Genomic DNA, 21,407 nt, shown 5'->3' on the forward strand with positions numbered 1-21,407 from the left:
AGACAGCAGGGGGAATCTTTCAGAATTTTATCAGTGATGAAGATGCTAGATGTCATGTCAGTTCCAGGGAGTTTCCTTTTACTTCTAGTTTGCTACAGATTTTTTAAAAATTATAAATGGGTATTGTATTATATCAAAGGCTTTTGCCCATCTATTAAGTTGATCAGATACTTTTTCTGTTAATGTGGCAAATGCCAACGATGGATCTTTGAAAGTTAAACCAACCTTGTATTTTTGGAATAAATCCAACTGTTTTGATGTACTTTCTTCTTTTCTATGTATTTATTGGTAGTTTTGATTTTGCTAATAGTTTAACGTTTCTGTGCCTAAAGTCTTAAACATGAGAGAGATTGCCCGCACGTTTTGCTTTCTAGTAATGTCCTTGTCAAATTTTATCATCAAAGTTTTGCTGACTTTATAAAACCAGTTAAAAAAGTATTCCTCTCCCCACTTTCTTCATTTCCTGCATCTATTTGTGAGATATGTTTGTTATTTAATCATTTAGAAGAAAACCATTGGTGAAGCCAGTAGCTTGGAGTTCTGTTTGTCAGGAGGGATTTGACTGTGGATTAAATTTCTTTAATGGCTACAAGACTGCATCTATTATGATACATCTTATAACTGTTAAATGTGATTTTAAGGGATTTATCCATTTCCACTAAATTTGCAAATATATTGGCAAAAAGTTGTTCATAATATTCTCTCATCTCTTTTGAAATTGAATAGAACTTACATAAAGTAAAATGAGCAAGTCTTAAGTGTGCATCTCAATAAGTTTTTATAAATCACCCAGACACAGATACAGATCACTCCAGAAAGTTCCCTCCTACCCCTTCCCAGTGATTATTTGCACCCTCCACCCAAGGCAACCGCTATTCTGGGAAATATCATATCACAGTAGATTAGTTGTACCTGCTCTTGGACTTCATACAAACAGAACCATATTGTATGTGTTCTGTGTTTGGCTCCTTTTGCTGATCATAATGTTTTTGAGATTCACCTGTGCTGTTATGTTTGTGATAGTTTATTTTGTATTGCTTTATGGTATTCTATAATATGAATATAAATCCATCTTTTACTGTGGGTGGACAGATAGTTTCTTGTTTTAAGCTATTATGAATAAGGTTTCTAAGAACATTCTCATATGTGTTTTTGTAGACAAATGCACTTTTAGCCTTTGATACCGATCTAGGCATGGAATTGGTGGGTCATAGAGAAGGTGTACATGTCCTATCATGAGAAACTAGTGCAGTTGTTAAAAGTGGTTGAACAGTTTTCACTGCACCAGTCACATACTATGCTTTCAGCTGCTCCACACTCCCTCCAGTGTTTGGTTTTGTCAGCCTTTTTAGTTTTGGCCTTGCTAAGGGATGTGTAATGTGTCCATTTGTATTTCCCTCCTGAGTTACAGGGTTGAGAATCCTTTCATGGGCTGTTGGTGTAATGAATATCTTCTCATAGAGGACACCTTTTCAAGTCATTTGCTCATTAAAAAAAGATTGGACTATTTACTTTTTTTATTGATTTATAAGAATTGTTTGCCCATTGCAGATATGAGTCTGCTGTCACACATGAATAAATATTTCCTCCTAGTCTGTGGCTGGCCTTTCCACTTTGTTGAAGGAGTCTTTCAACATCTTCAACAGCAAATTTTAATATTGATTAGGCCAATTTTATCATTTTGTCCTTTGGGTCTTGGTTAAGAAATTTTGCCTACTTTGGTAAAATTAAAGACATTCAGAAAAGTTTTATTCTAGAACTTTATAGTTTTCATCTTTAAATTCACAGTCAACTTTAACTTTTCTGTGTAGCATGAAGTAGGGGTTAAGGTTCATTCCTTTCTCATTTGCTCTAATACCTTTTATTGAATAGAACCTATATTTCCTACTGAGTTACTTTGGCAAAATGAAGCAACCATATGTGCATAGATCTGCGTCCAGACTTCCTAGTCTATTCCATTCATCTAGGTGTCTATTCTTGTTCCTAATAACACACTGTCTTAATTGCTGTAGCATTATGGAAGGTCTTGAAATTTACTAGTGTAAGCTATATAAACTTATTTTTATTCAAGATTTTCATAGATAGGCTAGATCTTTTATACTTTATACAAATTTTAGTATGAGCTCGTCAATTTCTGCAAAAAAATAAAATAAAAATCCCTGTTGGGATTCTGGTAAGCATTCCACTGAAGTTATAGATTAATTTTGGGGAACAGACTAATTAATATCTTAAATGAGTTTCCCAATTCATTAATATAGAATATATTTCTATTCAAAAGATCTGTCAAGGTTAAACTAACCTTGTATTTCTGTCATAAAGCCCATTGGTCATGATGTAATACACTTTTTCATATATTGCTATATTCTATTTGCTGATATGTTGTTTAGACATTTTATATCTCTATTCATTTCTTTTCTTACAAAAACTTTGTTGAATGTTATTATCCAGATAATACTGGCCTCATAAAATGAGCTGGGAAGTGTTCTTTTTATCTCTTGTTTCTGAATGGCTCTGTGTAAGATCTGTAGTATTTATGTACTTGAGCGTTTGATTGAATTCACCACTGAAGCCAATCTGGTCAAGAGTTTACTTTTTGGGTAGGTTTTAAATTATATATTACGATTCTTGAACCAATGTATTGGGCTGGCCAAAGAATCTGTTTAGCTTTTTCCATAAAGTAAAATGCGTATTTTTCATTTTCACCAATAACTTTATTGATTTGGATATTTTGAGTATGTTGGCTATCCCCCACATGGTATAGTGTTGATCTCAGTGTTTCAATTTGATCGCTATCAACCTGAACTGGTCTACGTGACCATGGAGCATTGTCCAGCGAGAAACCTCCAGCATGAAACTTCACAAACCACTTTGGACACATGCAATCAGTCGCACACTTTCTCCATAGACTGCACAAATATTTTTGTTTGAGTTTCAGTTTCATTTTTACATTTTTTGAAATAATAAAGTATAATATGCTGAAAATGTGTATTTTCTTCCATCTTCAATATTAAAGTGACTTACAAAAAAATTCATTTTGATACTTTTAAAAAATGTATGCTGTTGTGACAGCTGCCACACTAAAATCTAACAAAATTGTTTTGAATGAAGTTAAAGACAACTAAGTGCTACTGGAGCCATCTTACGGAAAAAGCAAATGAACTTTTTGGCTAACTCAGTATAAATACTTGGTTTTTCTTTATTTTCTTGAGTCAGTTCTGGTAAGATGTCTTTTCAAGTAGTTTATTTCATCTAACTGGACAAATTTACTGGTATAAAGTTGTTCATAACATTCTCTTGTAATATTTTAACATCTCTAGTGGTTGGTGTTCCTTTTTCATTCCTAATAATTATAGTTTATATTTTCTTGATCAGTCTTGTAAGGGAGTTATCAACTTTAATAATCTTTTCAAAGAAGCAGTTTTTTTTCTTTGTTTTTGCTTTTTATTTCCACCTTCCTTTTTTCCCCTTAGCTTCATGAGAGGAGGAAGCTTAAATAATTAAATAATTGATTTTAAATGTTTCTAACATATGTATTTAAAACTATAAAATTTCCTCCAACCTCTGCTTTAGTTCGAAGATTTGACATGCTGAATTTTCATTGTTTTTCCTTCCAATTATTTTTAAATTTTAAATATTACTTCTTTAACTCATGGGTTCTTTAGAAATATTTCATTTTGAAAAGTGGAGATTTTCTAGCAGTCTTTACCATTGATTTCTGGTTTAAGTCTGTTAAGGGCAGAGAACACATGCCTCTTTCTCACTAATAGTACTTGGAGTCTTGAGCTCTTCTTAGTTGAACATTAGTGTGCCTGCACCAGCTTTATTCGGACTTGCAAGATACATGTCCCTTTGTTTGCCCTCATTCTGGTTTTCCATTTTAGGTTGTATCTCTTGGAAGTAACATATGATAGTTTTGTGTTTATTTCCTAATTTGACCATGCTTATGTTTTTACAGCATATTTAGTCCACTTACATTTCATGTGATTGTAGTGTATTTGGGTTTGAATATATTATTTTACTGGGTTTTCTATTTGTCATACCTATTATTTTCCTGCTATTTTTGTCTCTTGAACTGATAAGTTTATACTGTTGTCTTTCCCTCTGTTGTCTTATTAACTGCACATTCTTTCATTTTATTTTAGAATTTTATCCTAAAAATCACACAATACATTTTTGACTTATTCTAACTCAGATTTTACTTTGGACACTTGTAGGGTGTAGTAAGCCTTAAAAACCTTTACTCCATTCTCCACTCTCCCACCTTTTGTGTGTTATTGTCCCATGTTAAAGTCAGGAGTGAAATATGCTGTCATATGTGGGCACATGCATATATAACACATATTCCCACAATATGTGTTTTATTAAATTACTAATATTTATTCAGATTTATCCACATACTTACCCTTTCTGGAGCTCTTGGCTAGTTTCTGCATTAATGTTCCCCCACTGGGGATCATCTTCCTTCTGCCTCAAGAACTTCCTTCAGGATTTCTTTAATGCCACCCCGCTGGGAGCAAATGATCTCACTTTTGGAGGGGGTTATCTAGAAACATTTTTATTTTTTCTTAAGCCCTGGCTTCCTTGGGACTTTATTTTCCAGGCCTCGTGAGACTGACAAAACCTCTTGATTGCCCCACCCCCACCGCATCCTTTCCTCTAAAGATGGGCATTGGTACCATGGAGGGAAAAAATGACAAACACATATTTCTCAACATATTTGTCTTCAGCAACTTGACCTGCTGAATCCTGGCAACCTGAACTGCTCTTTGATGAAAATAAAGAACTATTTTTACCCCTTATATTTTGTATACAACTACAACTAGCTTTTATAGTTGTCGTTGATGGGATAATTAGTCTGAACTAAGCTTTTCTGTCACAGCTAGAAGTAGAATCCACAAAGTTGTTTGTTTTTAATAAAGCATATGGATTAACATGTTAATCATGCATATGGTGACCTTTGTGATACTTTCCCACAGCTTCTGTAAAGCCTGTTGAGTCTCTTTTTTCTAGATTAAATGGCTAAAATTCATCAGTTCATGTGACATAATCTCCTGACCCCCGCTCACCATTCTAGATGCCCAATTTGTCTTTTAAATGGAGAGCACAAAGATTATGACTCCTGGTTTTAGCATCAAAAAAGCTTGCTTTTAAATCCTAGATCTGTTTCATATTAATTGCTTGACTATGAGCAAGTCAATTTATTTAAGCCTCAAACTTGTCATCTCTGCAAGGCTGAGGATATGACCCAACTGGCAGAGTCCTTTTAAATTAAAAGAGCCCCTGGTTTATAATAGTCACTCGATAAAAGTTAGCTGCCACAGTGACTTTCCTATTTCCATACTTGCTATCTCCTTGAGATGGTGTATATTGGGGATGAATTCTTCATGTTGTTGTTACAGGTTCGATGAAATCCTTTGTGCCCCTGTCCTTTACATGTACCTGGTTAGTTATCCAATTCCATAGAAACGATGGAGCCATCCTCCAAGAAGGCATAAATCTGCAGTTATGTTTTGCACCCTGCATAGCACCTCCTTCATTGTAGCTGAACCGACACAGGTGGGAGGAAGAATGCTTCTGAAAAAAAAAATTTTTTTAATTTAACTGCTAGGATACTATTTAAACAGTAATGTGTGCCTCCCCACTTCCCAGACTGATCCTTTATCACGGCTTCGCTTGGCTTTCCTGCATTTCACAACAGAACATTAATAAACGTTTCTGGATGCCGTCTTCAGCCAAGGTCAGCAGCAGCAGTTGTGCATGTTTGAAAGGGCTATTTTCTTCCTCTTATTCTAGACTCTCCTGAATCCTGTTATCGGTGCCTGCACATTTTCGGTAACTGATTGTCATTGCATTGTAAGGACGCCGCCTGGATGATTGCTCCTCAACCTGCGATGTCAGCTCAGCCTGCTGAAATCTACCAGGAGAAAACAAAGGACATTCCTAACTCGGGGAAAAATGGAGCAGGAGACATTTACATGTGTTTGACATTTATATTCTTTTGCATAGCTTTTGTCTTTCTGAAAATCCCCTGTATTTACTACCTCAAGCAGAAGAATGAAATCTAAATATTAAGGAGAAAAGAGAGCCTGCTTTGAAGATGGAGAGTAGGATAAGAAATCAGAGGTTCATCTCTTCTCTTTTAAGGCATTTTTTTTTCTGGTAAGGAAAAGGACAGTTGTAAAATTAACAGGGTCACAACAACTTGAGTTTCGGATGTGCTGGGGAATAGTTCTGTAGTACCATAATGCACCTGTAGGCTTGCTTCCTAATAGCCTCTGTCCTTTGCCCTAAAGAGTGCTCTCACAGGTGTTTTTGCCTGATTGATCACATGCAAGGGGAATGCCTTAAAGAAGGGTTACTTAGGTATAGGGGTCTCTGTGTTGGACCCACAGAAGTTTATTTGCATATCGAGTTTCTGATCTTAACTGGTAGAATTTCCCATCAAGACTGTGATAAGCCCACGTGATTAACTTCCAGAGCCAGCCCTGGTGCTTGGCCGCCACCCTTGTTCCTCCTCCTGATAAATGCTCAGCCGTTGGTTCGTGCTCCGGAGAGTAAAACGAGCAGAAATCTGTAATAAAATCTTGACAGAAAAGGGTGATCCTTTTCAATCAAGACAAAATTGCACACAATTTTCAGTACCAGAGGTTCCCTCGATTTACATGAAACCATTGGGACCTTCTTCTAATATTTTAGGCTCTGAATACCTGAGATGTCTAAGAACTTAATACCTGGATTAATGCAGTTTACAGAGTTAAAGCAGTTAAAAAAACAGTTATGGAGTTAAAACAGTTAGCTTTTAATTTTTTGAAAACGTTTTTTCCATTTAGTGTTCCTTGAGAGCCCAATACATAAAAGATGATTTTTAAGAAGGATGTTCTGGTTGATGCAGGATGCTATTGCAGTGTCTTGTCCTCTTGCCTCCCTGTCACCTTGGTGCATCTGACCAGAGTCCCATGGGCTCTAGGAAGCAGAGTTTGCAAAACCCTAATCTGTGGGGGCCCGGGAAACCCGCATCATTGGAGGCAGATTGTATTGGCGAGACGTGACCTCCAGAGGCCAAAAGTACCACCACCACTGGGAGAACTTGCTTTTCCTTCCATCATTCATGTTGCAAAATTAACTATTTTCAGAAAGATTTGATAGTTTTTGAATTGTATTATTTCCATTATGATATGGCCCCAGATCCTTTTCAGAGTTTGAAAGAGGTTGCTAGAGAACATGTGAATTTTTTTTTCCTATTTCTCATCTTTCAAAATGGCTTAAAGTGATTTATCTCTTATTCCATCCACCTCTAGTCAGGTATCCGTCAAGGGCATATTTGGCCTCTTGTGAATTTCTGTGGATTTTAATCCGGGCTCAATGCAGGGCAAAGGACATAGGCACTTGGTATGAAATCTGTGCTTACCAAGTCAAGTGGCAAACTTTGTCTCCAGCGTACGAAATCTGTGGCATATGGGTAGGGGCTGCAGGAGAGATGAGCACCCCTGAAGAACCACACAATTATGCATGTTTCCAGAATTTAAGACTGATCATGCAATGTGGGCTTAATAAGTCCTAATCAGGAATTTTTGAGTTCAAAGTGACTCAAACTCTGACACTGTCTTCAGCAAAAAGAATTTATCGTCCCACATAACTGAAATGTCTGGGAGTTGACATAGTGTCATCCAGTTTCTGTTGCTCTGGCTCATGTGTCTCTCCTGAGCTAGCCAGAGCTAGAGTGTTTCCTTTTCAGGGTGGATTCCTCCAGATGTCAGGTGCAGGACAAGGTATGGGGCCTCGGCACCCTGCAACAGGGTCAGGCTTACATCACCCAGTTAGCAGGTGCAGGAGTAAGGGAAGCAGTTTTTGTTTCCCTAGTGTCATGTTGTAAAATCCTACAGAAGATTTCCTTAGCCAGTTTGGGTCACATTTCCATCTGGAGGCCAACCGGTGGTCAGGGAACTTAAAGGTGTTATTTTTGTTTTTAGTCCCTTAGCTTTATAGAGTATTCTAAACATTTACCTCCTTCTCTTGAGATTCTGGTCCATTAAGTCTAAGGCTGTCATTTAAGAATGATTCTTCACTATGTGTTCCTCAGAAATGATACTTATATTTTCATGGACCTTTCCAGAGTCTTCACCCCAAGATTCTGGCAATAAAGACGCAGTGGCTACCTGGAGTCAGTGTGGCTCCACCAGGAAGAATAAGAAGCAAAAGTCAAAGCAAAACCAAACGAGGAAGTCTGAGTGGGGTGGGACAACAGGTGTGGTCTTTCTTCAACTCAGCAACCCAGAAATGGCAAAGATGTAGTAGCGTCTGAAGACCATCGCTGCCCTTGGTGGGCTCATGGCAGACATCACCAATCAATCAATTCGCTATTTCTGCTAAGTGCAGACATGGCCTCGGAATCTTTTTCTAAAGAGCCCTCTAGGAACTCTGTGACAACAGGCAAAATAAGCTTTTTAGCATCTGAGGTATAACCCCAAAGTCTCCCTGCTTAACTATTCTCTCTTGTTCTCCTCCAGCATTCAGGAGTTTAGGGGCATCTTAAAAGTTTTAAAAATATGTGACTTTAAATTTCCTTGTATGGCCCGTGTGTTAGAATTACAGGTTACTGCTTTATTCGTGGGTTTTTTGTTTTGGTGTGGGGGTGTCTCATTTTAAAGAAAGAAGCAGTTGACTAACAGAAAAGACTTAGGATGATGAGACAGTAAATAAGCTTTGAGAGTGTTTCACTTTTTTTGGTTTCCTTCTTACACCTATTCTAAACCCCATTCTTACAATGTCATTATTAGATGCTTGACAAATTCTTACTGGTGTTAAGGAAGAAATATTCCACCCGTTCACGTTAATGTGACTCCACTGTTATACCATCTTCATCAATATAACTATACTCTTTTAGAAAATGCTTTCCCAAGAAGATAAATGTTGCAAATAATTTCACTGTTCATTCTGGAGCCCCATTAACTCTCCGATAGAAAACAAAATATACAACTTTATGCCCTAAGACCCTTTGAGCATGTCTTCAAAATTCTTGCTATACTGTGCCCACCAATCCCAGATTCCTATGTCATTCTTACACTAACCAAGCTTCCCACATCGAGAGACCTGCTTAAAAGTAGACCTCAAATCTCACAAACGTCTCCACTTTGCCCTTCTCCATTTGTGAGAATCCAAAGGCTCTTTCAAGGTAGTGCTCTCCCTCCAATGAGAAGAAACTCAATTTTGTCTTATCAGGTTGTTTGGGTGATTTTTTTGTGTCAACAGCTACTGAGTTATAAACTGGAGTTCAGGTGAATACAACCAGCTGTTATTGGGAACCTTCTATGTGTAAAGCACTCAGTGCAAGGGGCTCAGAAGATTGAGACCCTTTAAAGGACACCTCTTGTCCTTTAAATACACACAAACCAATGGAGCCATGCAATGCAAGTACCATTCTAAAGTAATAATATCAGGTGGTTTTGAGAGAGAGAATGAATTCCGAATAGGGTATCTCCGAAGGCTTCTTAGAGGAGGTGTGTTTGCACTTTCCACCGAAACAAGACTCACATGTCGGAAGGGGATGGGAGTGGGGACAGTGTTGTAGACTGAGGAAATACCATGAGGCAAGGGCACAGAGGTGGGAAAGGTCAGAGTGTGCCCCCCAAAGTCAAGTAGGCCCATGGGCTGGTATGAATAGTGAGAAATGAGGCCAGAGCATTGGGTGCAGATCGAGCACTGGGTACTGGAATGTCAGAAGAGAATTCGAGTTTATTCTGTAGGCAGTGTGAGTGCACAGGAGGTTTTTGAGTTTGGTCTCCTTTCTCTCTCCCCAGCCTTTCTCTCTCTGTCTCTGTCTCGTAGGTTATCTGCCTGTTTCTCATTCTCTCTCCTTTCTTCCCTGTCTCCCCACTACCTACAACACCTCCTCTACCTGATCCCTCCTTCTCCCTTAATCTAACCTCATCGTCTCTCTCATTCTCTGGCTCGTAATCTCTTGTTCTCTTTGTGGTCCTTAGCATTCATCTTCCTCTCTCTCTTCTCTGTCTCTCTCTCTCATATTTTTGCATAGCTTTCTCCTGTTCCAGCTTTTTCTGCTCATCTTACTCTCTGGTTATCCCACTGCTATCAGATGTTTTATTTCCTGTCGTCCTTGTCTCATTGATTCTTGCCTGAGACTCTTGCTCTTACCCCATGGCCCCTGCCTCTAGTTCTCATTCACAGTCTCTCCCAATCATTCCCCTTCTGTATGTGTATTGTCTTCATTCTTTCCCCCTGCACCTAGTATTCTTCTCTGTGCTGGGAAAATGGCACCTTATTTCCAGATATGTGATCGATCCAAAGGCACAAGCTCATTTTTAGCTGCAGTTTCAAATTGGATAGTCCCATGCAAGGGCTCTGGTTTGCCAAGCCTGGTTTATGGGTATAACTCCAGATGGATCCAGGTGGCCAGGGGAATGGTACTGATAGTAGCAAAGCTTTCTTACCATGCAGAAGCCTGGGGATGGCAGCCCTTCCAGACCTACAGAGACTAGGGGAGAGATGGCTGCCCAAGGCACCAATGCTGGGCAGACCAAAAGCAACTGATGTTTGTGACTATGGTAGTTCCATTTTACATGTGTGTTGACCCAGGATATTAAATGAGACTCCTGGTCACAACTACCCCAGGCTGAACTGACTTCGAACTCATTTCTTAATCTCTGTGTGATGGCCCCATTCTCTTACTCATTGTAAGCCAAGTATCTGCCACAGCCTCTACGTTGCAGATGTAACCAGTGGCTTTGGGAAGCATTTGAATGTTCATAGTTGAGCTGGTCTGCCCTCCCCGCCCCCACTTCCATGTGCTTCCTTCCTTTCTCTTTCCCCATACATCTCTGAGAACAGCTGAGGAGAGGGAACACGGCCCTCACCTAATTAGATCCTTCGGTTTGCTTTTTTTCCTTTAAAAGAGCAACACTCTAACATTTCTAAGTGCCCAGTTTCTGAACACTGAAGTTTACTCCTGCTAGGATGCGAGAGTCTAGCTGGGAAGATTGGTGAGAGATTCTATGAAGATCAGACAAGAGAGTGGTTCTCTGTAACGGATAGAGAATGATGCCACTGGCTGGGCGTTCTGGTGTCTAAATAAGCAGCGTATCGTATTTCTGATCAAGATTAAAACTTTAAGCAGACGCAGTGTGTGTCAAAACAGAAGCGAAAATACCAGTTAACGCCTAAGCCACAGCGAAAGCGCCTTTGGTAAACTATAAATGCTTTTACATCAGAGAAGAGGTATACTGCCCTTCTCCATTTTAACGTGCCTTGAATGGATTTATTTCTAAGTATAAAAGGAATAAATGCGCGTTTGAGAAGGTTTGGGAGAGTGGATCACCGAGCCCTAGGAGGAAACAGGAAGAGCCAGAGCTTGGGAGAGCTTCCTGAGCCTTTCCCTTTCCCCGACAATGTGTTCACCTGGCTCAACACAGGCCACAGCTTTCCTTCTGCATCGTGTGTGTCCAGTTAATCTTATGCATAAGATTGTAAGATTCGCTGCCGTTTAATGTCATTTATAGAAAACATGAGTTTTAATCACTGTGTAGAAAACTGTAGCATGATTATATCATGGTAATGTATCATTTCCCTGACGTTGGACTTTGATGTGGTTTCTCGTGTCTTCTCAATGAGAAGCGGTCACTCTGGTGCATTTTCTCTGTAAGCTGCTGGGTTTTCTCTCACTTCTGTGATGTGCATGCTTACCAGGCATAGCATCGATAATGCAGTTCTGCAAGGAATACTTTAAAAACGCTGTTCATACCAGTCTCGTTCCAAGGCCGGGCTGCCCAGTGCTGACAGGAACAGGGGCGCTTGAGATCTGAGGTATTCCTGATGCAGGGAACTTTCAAAAAATTTTTATGAAACCCATGAAACATTTCAAACTTTTCTCTGAAGGTCAGAGGCTTATGTAACAAAAACACATTGAGATTTGCCAAATCTTAACATTTTGTTATATTTGTTTTAGCTGCTTGGTTTCTTTGTGTAAGAAAGCCAGCCACACAAACATAGTGGGAGCTCTCGTTTTAGTAACCACCATCTCAGAGCTGGGGAGAGTCCTTCCTACCCATCCATTCATATCTGCATAAATACTCAGCTATTTAAAAATGATAAAGAGCACTCTTGTTTGTTTAAATTTTTTATTTCAGTATTGTCACGTTGTATATATCATCCTTATTTTTTTCACTCAACAGCATGTTTTGCGATGTTTAACTGAGGGGCTGTCATTTAAACTGCTGTGTAAGATCCTCATTGTATAAAGATGCTACATTATTTACCCATTGTCTTCTTATAGTTTCTCCTTTTTTTTTAAAGAAAAAATTTATTTATTTTTAGAGAGAAGGGAAGGGAGGGAGTAAGACAGGGAGAGAAATATCAATGTGTGGTTGCCTCTCACGTGGCCTCTGCTAGGGACCTGGCCCGCAACTCAGGCATGTGTCCTGACTGGGAATCAAACCTTTGGTTCATAGGCCAGCACTCAATCCACTGAGCTATACCAGCCAGGGCTGATTTTCTTCTCTTTTGTTTTCCTATAACAAACCAATGCTTGATAACCGTCTTTGTGTGCCTCTCATTGTGTGTGTAGTTCTCTCGTGGGTGCATACCCAGAAGTGGGTTTGCTGTGTTGAGGTGCAACCTTGCTACCTACAGTGATTGCTCCCCAAAGTGGTTGCACACACAACTCCTACTGCTCTTGTGTGGGAGCTGCTGCTTTCCCTCCTCCTTGTTCACACTCATCATTATCAGATTTCCCATGTCCGCCATTCTGAGGAGTGTGCCACACTCCTCAACTTTATTTGTGGGTTGAACTTGGCTTTCCCTTATGACTGATATTACAGGTGTGATGGAGCTCCTTGCCCCATATGTACTGGTCATTACAGTTTCCTCTTCAGTGAATTACCTTTGTCTACCCCCTTGTCATCAGTGACCAGTCCTGAATCATGGACAAGACAAGCCCATAGTGGGGCTTCTGAAATTTTGGCCCCTCCCTGGTATGGTACAGAGTGAGGTGTCTTCTACTAGTGACTTCTGACTTCTGTCCTCTTCTTATTGACCTCGCAGGATCTCTGGACTCTCCCTTCTTGTTAGCCTCAATGGCATGCTCCGTATCTTTTGGTTCTTTCATTACAGTCCTTGATGGTCAATTAAAGAAGCCATCCTTAGCACCCAAGAAAAGTGTTCTCATTTCCTGGAGGACAGATTAATATTCATACCCTCCCAGCAGGTGAGAGGCAATAATTACATTCCATATGTCTAATTCACGAAAGAAAATGAAGAAGAGAAAAACAGCGGAATGTGCAGTCTTTCTAAGTAATGAAACTAATGACTTGCCACGCTCCTCTCAGAGCTGTGTTTCCTCTCCTGGAACTCTCTTCTTCCAGCTTTTTATGTCCCTGATTTCTTTACATCAGTCCCCACTCAGGTGTCACCTCCTCAGGGACGGCTTTAATTGCACCCTTTCTGGTGCCTGGAAATTATCTTGGTTTTTCCGTATTTTGTGTATGTGTAGATTGTAAATTCCATGATGGTGGAGGCCATGCTTGACTCACTGTTTCTTATAATCCCTTGACGCTCAGAAGCATGGCCAACACTTAGTACATGTTCATCAAGTACTTGGTCATGAACTGGGCCTGTCCTGCCTGTGATTCATGACTGGTCACCGATGATCAGCAGGTCACAGAGCACTGTGGGAAGCCAACACGTGTGAGAGCTGATGGACATCATTCATCCGACACCTTTAGTTTACAAAGAAAGGAGCTGAGGCTCAAGGTTTCTCACAGCCAAATAATTAGTGGCCAGCCAGGAAACCAAGTTGACTTTTTCTTGTCCCCACTACATCAGCAGACTTTGAAGGGAATACTAACACCTGGGCCAACTTCCCGACACGTGGCTGGTGCTCAGTAAATGAAGACGCACTGGACGGATTCGAGAGCTGCCTCTGCTGCTTTTACACACACAAACTGGGATAGTCACTAAGTCTCTGGGACTCTGTCTCCCATTTGCAAGGTGATATGTCTTACTGATTTTATAAGATACTGTGAGAACTAAGTGAAATAATTTTAAAGGGTTCTTTGGCAATCCAAGAAAGAGTCTATTGACAGAGGCAGAAAAGGGAAACAAAAGGAATGTCACTCACTCCCTTTGTGCCAACTGTGCTTACTGTACAAAGAAAGACGGGTGGCCTGGGGAAGGGGAGGCAGTGCCCTAAAGGAAACGTTAAAGGCAAAGAGAAAGAATGAGAAAACGCTGATGTTATAACCTTATCCCATGGCGGAAGGAGTTGGGGAGCGGGCCCCTTTCTAGTTCTTTGTGGAATACCATTGCAACCATCAGAATCACGACAGAGCTGTCCAGGGATTGAAATCAGTAATGCACATTTTAAAACATGTGTCAGAGCTGTCTGAAAAGCACCAGCTTTTCACCAAAATGGAAAACAAAAACTAAGGCATTCTGGGTGCTTTGGTTTAATTAATCTATTATTCACTGATGGCCTTTCGTGTTTCCTGGTGTCACGGGGGCAGGAAGTGTGCCTGACCCAGATGGGAGCCTGGAAGGAAAGGGGACTGGGGTGTGGACACTGAGTAGCCCCCGCTGCTGTCTTCCCCAGGGCGGGCATAGGGCTGGGTTGGGTCAAAATGCAGAAACCACCTCTGGAAAACCTTCTGATTTGACCCTTCAGAGGTCCACCGTGAACTTTGCTTAGAGAGTAGTCTCATAGTAGAGACAGGGACAAAAATTAGATTGGAGGGTATTTACAAGGGCGGCGAACAGTGAAGTAGGAAGAGACTTTTTAAGAATTTGGGAGATAATTTTTGTAGTGGGCAGGGCTGAGAGAACACTTTCGGGCCTGTGTGTGGACTGCATTGGTAGGCAAAATATAGAAAGATTTGAGAAATAAAAAAAGAGCCTCAAGAGAAGGAATATTTCTTCCAGGAAGAGAGTAACCACAGAGATAACGCTAAGGAAGACTAAGGACAAGGATTGCGTAGGCATGGCTGACGGTTTCGGGGGTCCAGATGGCTGAGGTCAGGTTCACTGGCATTCTTTGTGAGGGAGACTGGTCTCCGACACTGGTCTGGCATAGACACAGGTCTAGGTGACACCGAAACCAATGCCCTTCCTCAACGTCTGTCCCTGTAACTCCGTGTTAAACCCTCTCCTGTTAAGAAACATGATTTGGTTGGAGGGGGAAGGATTGAGATAACTGAGTAGGGCCAGACTAGGTTCACGGATATTGACCTGTTCAAGATTAGAGAGGAACCCTGCTGGTAACTCCCTCTAGCACTGGAGAGAGGGTTAATCACTGGGTTCTGGGGGCCTCGGTGGGTCATCTGTCATGCAGTCCTTCGTAGAGAGGACAGGGATTATTAATCAGATGTTGGAGGTGACTCAGGAATCGCAGTATCATGCGAGCTAAGGGAGGTAGGTCATGAAGCCCAGAAATCGCGGGTGGGATGGACTTAAGATGTACCAGATCTGTACGACACCGACTGAAAGGAGAATATGAGGTCCAGCGGACAGCACAGACCTGGAATGTGGAGGCAGGGGGGAGCTGTGGAGTCTGGGGGATGAGAGTGAGTGAAGACAGGGGTGATCGGGAAGGACGTCTGAGACCTGGCTGCATGCCCGGTCACTGTCACGTTTGTGGCAGCTGTCCATTGCCAGCTGTGGTCAAAGTGTCCTTTGGTTCCCCTTCAGCAGGAAAGGGTTGGGCCCTTCCCACTTGGTCGCTGCTTGAACTGCAGGAGGGAAGCCACGTTCCTGCAACCTTGGTGCTCAAATACAGCTTAGACATGTGGCTTGTCCTCTGATGTCAAATCGGCAGTGGAGCTTTGTAACCACCCCAGGGATCAAGAGAACATTTTCAGAGTTCATTCATCTGTGGAATGGAAGGGGAGGCCACCTTAAATCCCCATGTATTCTCTGTGATCAGAGGTCTTCTCCGATTTGACCCAGGGGTGCACTTGATAAATGGACTGAAAGTTGAAAATTAAGTAATGTTTTTGACTGAGTTTGAAAGTGATTTTTGTTCAGCCATTGTATAAAATTAATGGCTCTAAAGTAACTACCCTTAAGAAAGTTTAGGAAAATAGAAATAAATAGCCATATTCATATTACCTTAACATTGTAACTTAAAGTTATCAGTGGTCCCTTTTCATTCTTACCAATACTTTTTTCCAACCATTTAGCTGCAATTAGCTTTCATGTAATTCTAGGTCTTTTTAACTTACTTTAAACATGTGACACCATTCTGTGGCTTCCAAAATTACTTTAATACCAACAATACTCCATTGATTGGATGTGCCATAATTGATTTACCTGTTTACCCTGTTGTTGGGGAAAAGGCACAGTCCAGGTATTTTTCTCTTCATAAGTAAAACTGCAGTAAACAATTTTGAGTCTACAGATTTTCCTTCTTGAAGGTTATTTGTGGGATCAAAGTATGTGTCATTAATTCTGTTTTATAGAAAGAGTAGATAATAGTTTTTTTTCTAAAAAGTTTATTATATAAATATTATAAACACAAGAATGATAAGAAAAATATACCTACAATGCCACCATCCAAATACATAGGCTTGCTTCACTTTTAGTTTCCCTATAAGTCTTGATTCATATGTATACATTATTTTTACATATTTAACATTATACTTTGCCATACCAAAACAAAATCCTCCCAGCCTTTTGTAAAGACAGCATGGCATTCCATAAATTTGAAATAACCATCATAGAAATAGCTTTGCCTTCCATCTGGTTAGGTAACATTGCTAATTTCTCCCATCCTTAAATTCCACTGCAATGAGCATCACTCTTTCTAACAACTTTTCCTGTTTGAATATTGTTGCTTGGATGAGTTTTGAAAATGGGATTAAAGGGGCCAAAGGGTATGTACCTTTCCACGACTCTAAAAATACTGGCCACCCTGGCTGGTTGGCTCAGTGGATTGAGTGCTGGCCTGTGAGCCGAAGGGTCACCAGTTGGATTCCCAATTAAAACACGTGCCTGGATGCAGCCCAGGTGCCCAGTAGGGGGCGCATGAGAGGCAACCACACATTGCTGTTTCTCTTCCTCTCTTTCTCCCTCCTTTCCTCTCTCTCTAAAAATAAATAAAATCTAAAACAAAACAAAACAAAGCAAAACCCCCTGACCATTACCTTCTGAAATCATACACCAATGTCTGCTGCACTAGTGCTCAGATGTGTGTTCCTCTCTCACCCATTGTCCTTGCCCTTGAACCCCACTGGACTCAGAATGTGAGGGCAGGGAAAGGCAGGCAAGTTCATAAAATGGAAAAATGTCATTGAAATGAACACTCAGCTCCTCCATTTGCTAGGAGAATTGCCCTAGCGATTCCTTAACTTTTTTGAACATTATTTCTGGAAGATGGGGATAATTATACCTATCACTTAGGAGGTTCTTTTCAGGATCAAGCAAAGTATGAAATGGTCTTCTCACAGGGCCTCTCAGTACAGTCACTATTCAGTGAGCCAATCTGGTTGTTTTAAAAAAGCTCATTGATTTCATTCAGATTTCTCTGCAGGAGTAGGAACATGTTTAATCATGTTTATTTGATAGATTAACCACGTTTTATTTAGCAGATTCTAAGTCGTACTTTTTAGCGTTTCTGGAATCAGACTGCGTGATTAAAGTTCAGGCGGATATTTACTGTGGTAGCATTCCTTTGTTTTCCTTGAAAAGTTGTTATTCTTTGTTCCATCTTCCAGTGCCTTAGAGTTGGGAAAAAATGTGCATTCTTGCTCATCTAAATGATGTGTTTATTATCTCTTGTTCATTTATTTAGTGATGTCTTGATGGCTTTTCTTATTACTTTGCATGAGCTCCAAAAAGAGCATTAGTTTCTCCTATTTACTGCTATTATTTTATTCTTAAAAAAAAAAAGGCCTATATGTGAGGTGGGATAAGCAAGAACTTACCGAACTGAATGTGCTTGAATCTGCCAGTTTTTTTCTCCGTGTGATTTCTTTTATCATTCCTCCTCAGATCATAGGTTGGCTGTTATTTGACTTCCTGTTATTTTTTCTTATAGTTTTTCCAAACGATGTTGGAATCGACCTTTTTTAGGTCTCTGCCCACCCCTCTGGACTCAGAGATTCAAGGGCAAGGAGTGGGTGTTATTTAATTACAAGGCAATAAGCATTCAGTAGATGCTAAATGAACAAATATATTTACATCTGGTCCACAGGAGGTAATTTTTAAAAAGGATTTTATTTACTTATTTTTAGAGAGAAAGGAAGGGAAGGAGACAGAGGGAGAGAAACATCACTGTGCAAGAGTGAAACAGTTGCCTCTCACACGTCCCCAACCCGGGGCCTGGCCTGCAACCCAGGCACGTGCCCTGACTGGGAGTCGAATCAGTGACCTCTCAGTTTGCAGGCCAGCGCTCAGTCCACTGAGCCGCAGCAGCCAGGGCCACTGGAGGTAATTTAAGGTGAGCCCCTGAAGCTCCTCCTTCCTACTCTCACCAAAAAAATGACTAATTTTCCTAATAATCATCAAGCCATCAGTACCATGCCCATTGGTTTGTGACAGCATTCCAGCGACCTGCTTCCCGGGCACCACGGACACCTCATCGCTGCTATTTTCACGTCTCTGGCTACTCATTTCCTTGTCTGCCTGAGTGCAGGCACCACAGCTTGTTCTGTGTCTGAGACTGGTTAAGAATAGATGGTAGAGGGAACTGATCCATTAATGCAGGGTGAATTCTTCAATTCATTTGAGCCTGTTTCTTGGTTTCCTGGCCAGTTTTTTTAGGCACCCAGCACTCTGCTAGGCTGAATGATAAAAATGAAAGCAGTGCCCGAGTTCTCGTGCCCCTGTTCTGGCGGGGCAAGCAGGAGAGCGAAGAGGTTGTTTTAGCGGCATACGCTGTGGTGGGGTCTGTCAGGCTTCCCTGAGAGTACAGAGGAAGGACTGCTGGGCCCGTCCAGGGGCGAGTCAGAGAAGCCTTCCTGGAGGGGAGATGTCTGAGCCAAACCTCAGAGGGTGAACGGGGGTTAGCCAGACGGGGGAAAGGAGAAGGGTGTTTGCTTGCTGGGGAAGTGCCATCAAAGGCAGTTGATCTGGGTTCCTGTTACTGAAACACCACCATCTCCGTGACTGCTGTTTTGTGCTTTTGGAAGTTGGTGAGGTTTATGTCATGGTAGTGTATTCTGGCAGAGAATATACCTTACTTTGTTTTTTTTTCTGTTGTATTTTGCCTGATATATTATAGAATTACCTTGTTTATTTCCCTCGAAATTTCTTTTGGGACTTTGATTGGAATTTTGTAACATGGGCAAATTGGTGTGAAGGAAAGCAAGATCTTTATTAATTTTTGTCTGTACAGAGGAGTTGGTCTTTTGTATTTCTCTGAAAATTTCAAGTTTTAGGTTTTTGGTATTTATTACTCGAATGCTCAGTATAATGGTTTAATCATGTACAATCAATAACATAAGGATTTTATCATTATATATTTTTAATTTGAATCACTCCTAATAATTTCAACCATAAAGTCTACTTTCAAATATTGATTTTCCTTTTGTTTAAATTTTATAGGTTAATTTTTGCCCAACATGTTTTTAAATGAAACTCCTGGTCTCTTAATTAACACAGATGTTTTAGTGTTATAGTTTCTACCTTTGATTTAATATCTAATATCCTAAACTTTGCCTTTTCAAAATGCTTACTTCCTATTAAAATGTACTATAATTTAGAAGATTCTGTTCTCACATTATATAAACCCATTTTAAATTCTAATAAGAGTTATCTTGAAACAGCTCACAAGGATTCTATCCTGTTTCATTATTTGTGCCAGGGGGTCTCAAAGGCTGTCCTGCTGTCTGTCCACTGTCACAAGGGTCTCCCTCGCGGGTTTTACACTGATCCTTGGTGGCAGGGCTTTGGGGTTCCTGAGGGTACCTGAGATTTGGCGTTCACGAAATAATAATAATCTGACATTGGCCTTTACTGGAGAAGCTAATTCATCCATGTCGGTCGCGAGTTTTTCTGAAATGCATTTATTTCTCTGCTCTCTGATTCCCGTTCCCCACCTTCATACCCTAGGTTCTTTTCTTCAGATAAAGTGAGGCTGGATTATTAAACTGGCTACAGAGTCTTACATCTTTTTTTGAAAGGGTCAAGATCGGAAGAAATAGAAAAGTTGCTGATTTATACATACTTTCCACTTAAAACTTTTTCCTTCTGTTGAAGAAAAGGAGTAGAGCTATTTTTAGCCACCTAGTATTTCATTTGTTTTCTAATTTTGTATCAACAATTATGCCAATTAGTGTGACTCATCTATAACAGCCCTTTCCTCTCCTTAGTATTTTTTAGCTACCTTTCAACATTTTCCATCAATTAACTACCTCTCTGAAATTTGATTCAGATTTCTTTTGTAAATTCCACCCCCCTCCCCCAAAGAAACCAGGTAATCAAATTACTATATCTGTGGAGATAAATTACACCCTGGTTGGGAATAAAATTTTTATTATAGACTTTGACCTTGAGGATTATTGCTTCAGTGTCATTTGTAGTCAGGAGGCAAATTTGATGAGATGTAGCTGGCCGTGCAAACGTAGTTGGGAATGGGCACGAGTTCTCTCCTGCCTCAAATACATAAAATTTGCCTCAGAATTTCTAGATGAGGAAGAGCCTTGACTTCCTTACAGCATATTACGAGGACCAATTTCGATAGGGCATTCATTACTCTTTTCAGAAGGAATATAAGCATTGTAGGGTTCTAAGTTGACAGGCAAATAGGTAAGTCGTAGTACAGTGTAGAATTAACAGGGAAGTTCGAAAAAAATTAACAGGGGACTCAGGGAAGAGTGATGAAGGCCACAGAGGTAAGATGATATGGGAAAGGGGTCCTGAGGATGATGCCTTGGGGTGAGGTGGTGCTGGACGAACGGGCACTCTAGGTGGGTGGAAGGGTATGTGCAAAACCTCAGCACAGCTGAAGGCCAGGAGAGCGGAGAAGCTCAAAGCGGAGGGCTGGTTGCGGTGGGCTGATCAGAGTGGCTCTGTCATGACGACTTCCGTCATAAGTTATTTCACCCTTGGCCCCATCTCAGGGAGCAGGGTTAGGGTATTCTTTGGAAGTGGATGAAAAATGGACTGAACCAGGGATGGACACCTAGCTCAAAAGGGGCTCCTCATCCATTGGTTGAGCAGGAATGCTAAGGTAGGCCAATAAAAAGGGTTTCACGCACTAGGGACTATGCTGGCTTCCCCACTGATTCAGGAGGGTGTGGTGAACTGCAGCAAAGAGAGCCTGTGCGGTCGCTGGGAGAGCAGAGAGAGCATGGCTATACCCTCAACCTGTCGTTCCAGTCCTGGGGACTCCCGAGTCTAGCCTATGTAGTACCTCCTCCAAGGCAGCCTGTGTGAGCCTCTTCCTGAGAGTCAGAATGGCTTAA

Source organism: Phyllostomus hastatus, unplaced genomic scaffold, assembly GCF_019186645.2.
Source record: "Phyllostomus hastatus isolate PE091 unplaced genomic scaffold, TTU_PhHast_1.1 phas_contig_150, whole genome shotgun sequence".
Classification (NCBI taxonomy): domain Eukaryota; kingdom Metazoa; phylum Chordata; class Mammalia; order Chiroptera; family Phyllostomidae; genus Phyllostomus; species Phyllostomus hastatus.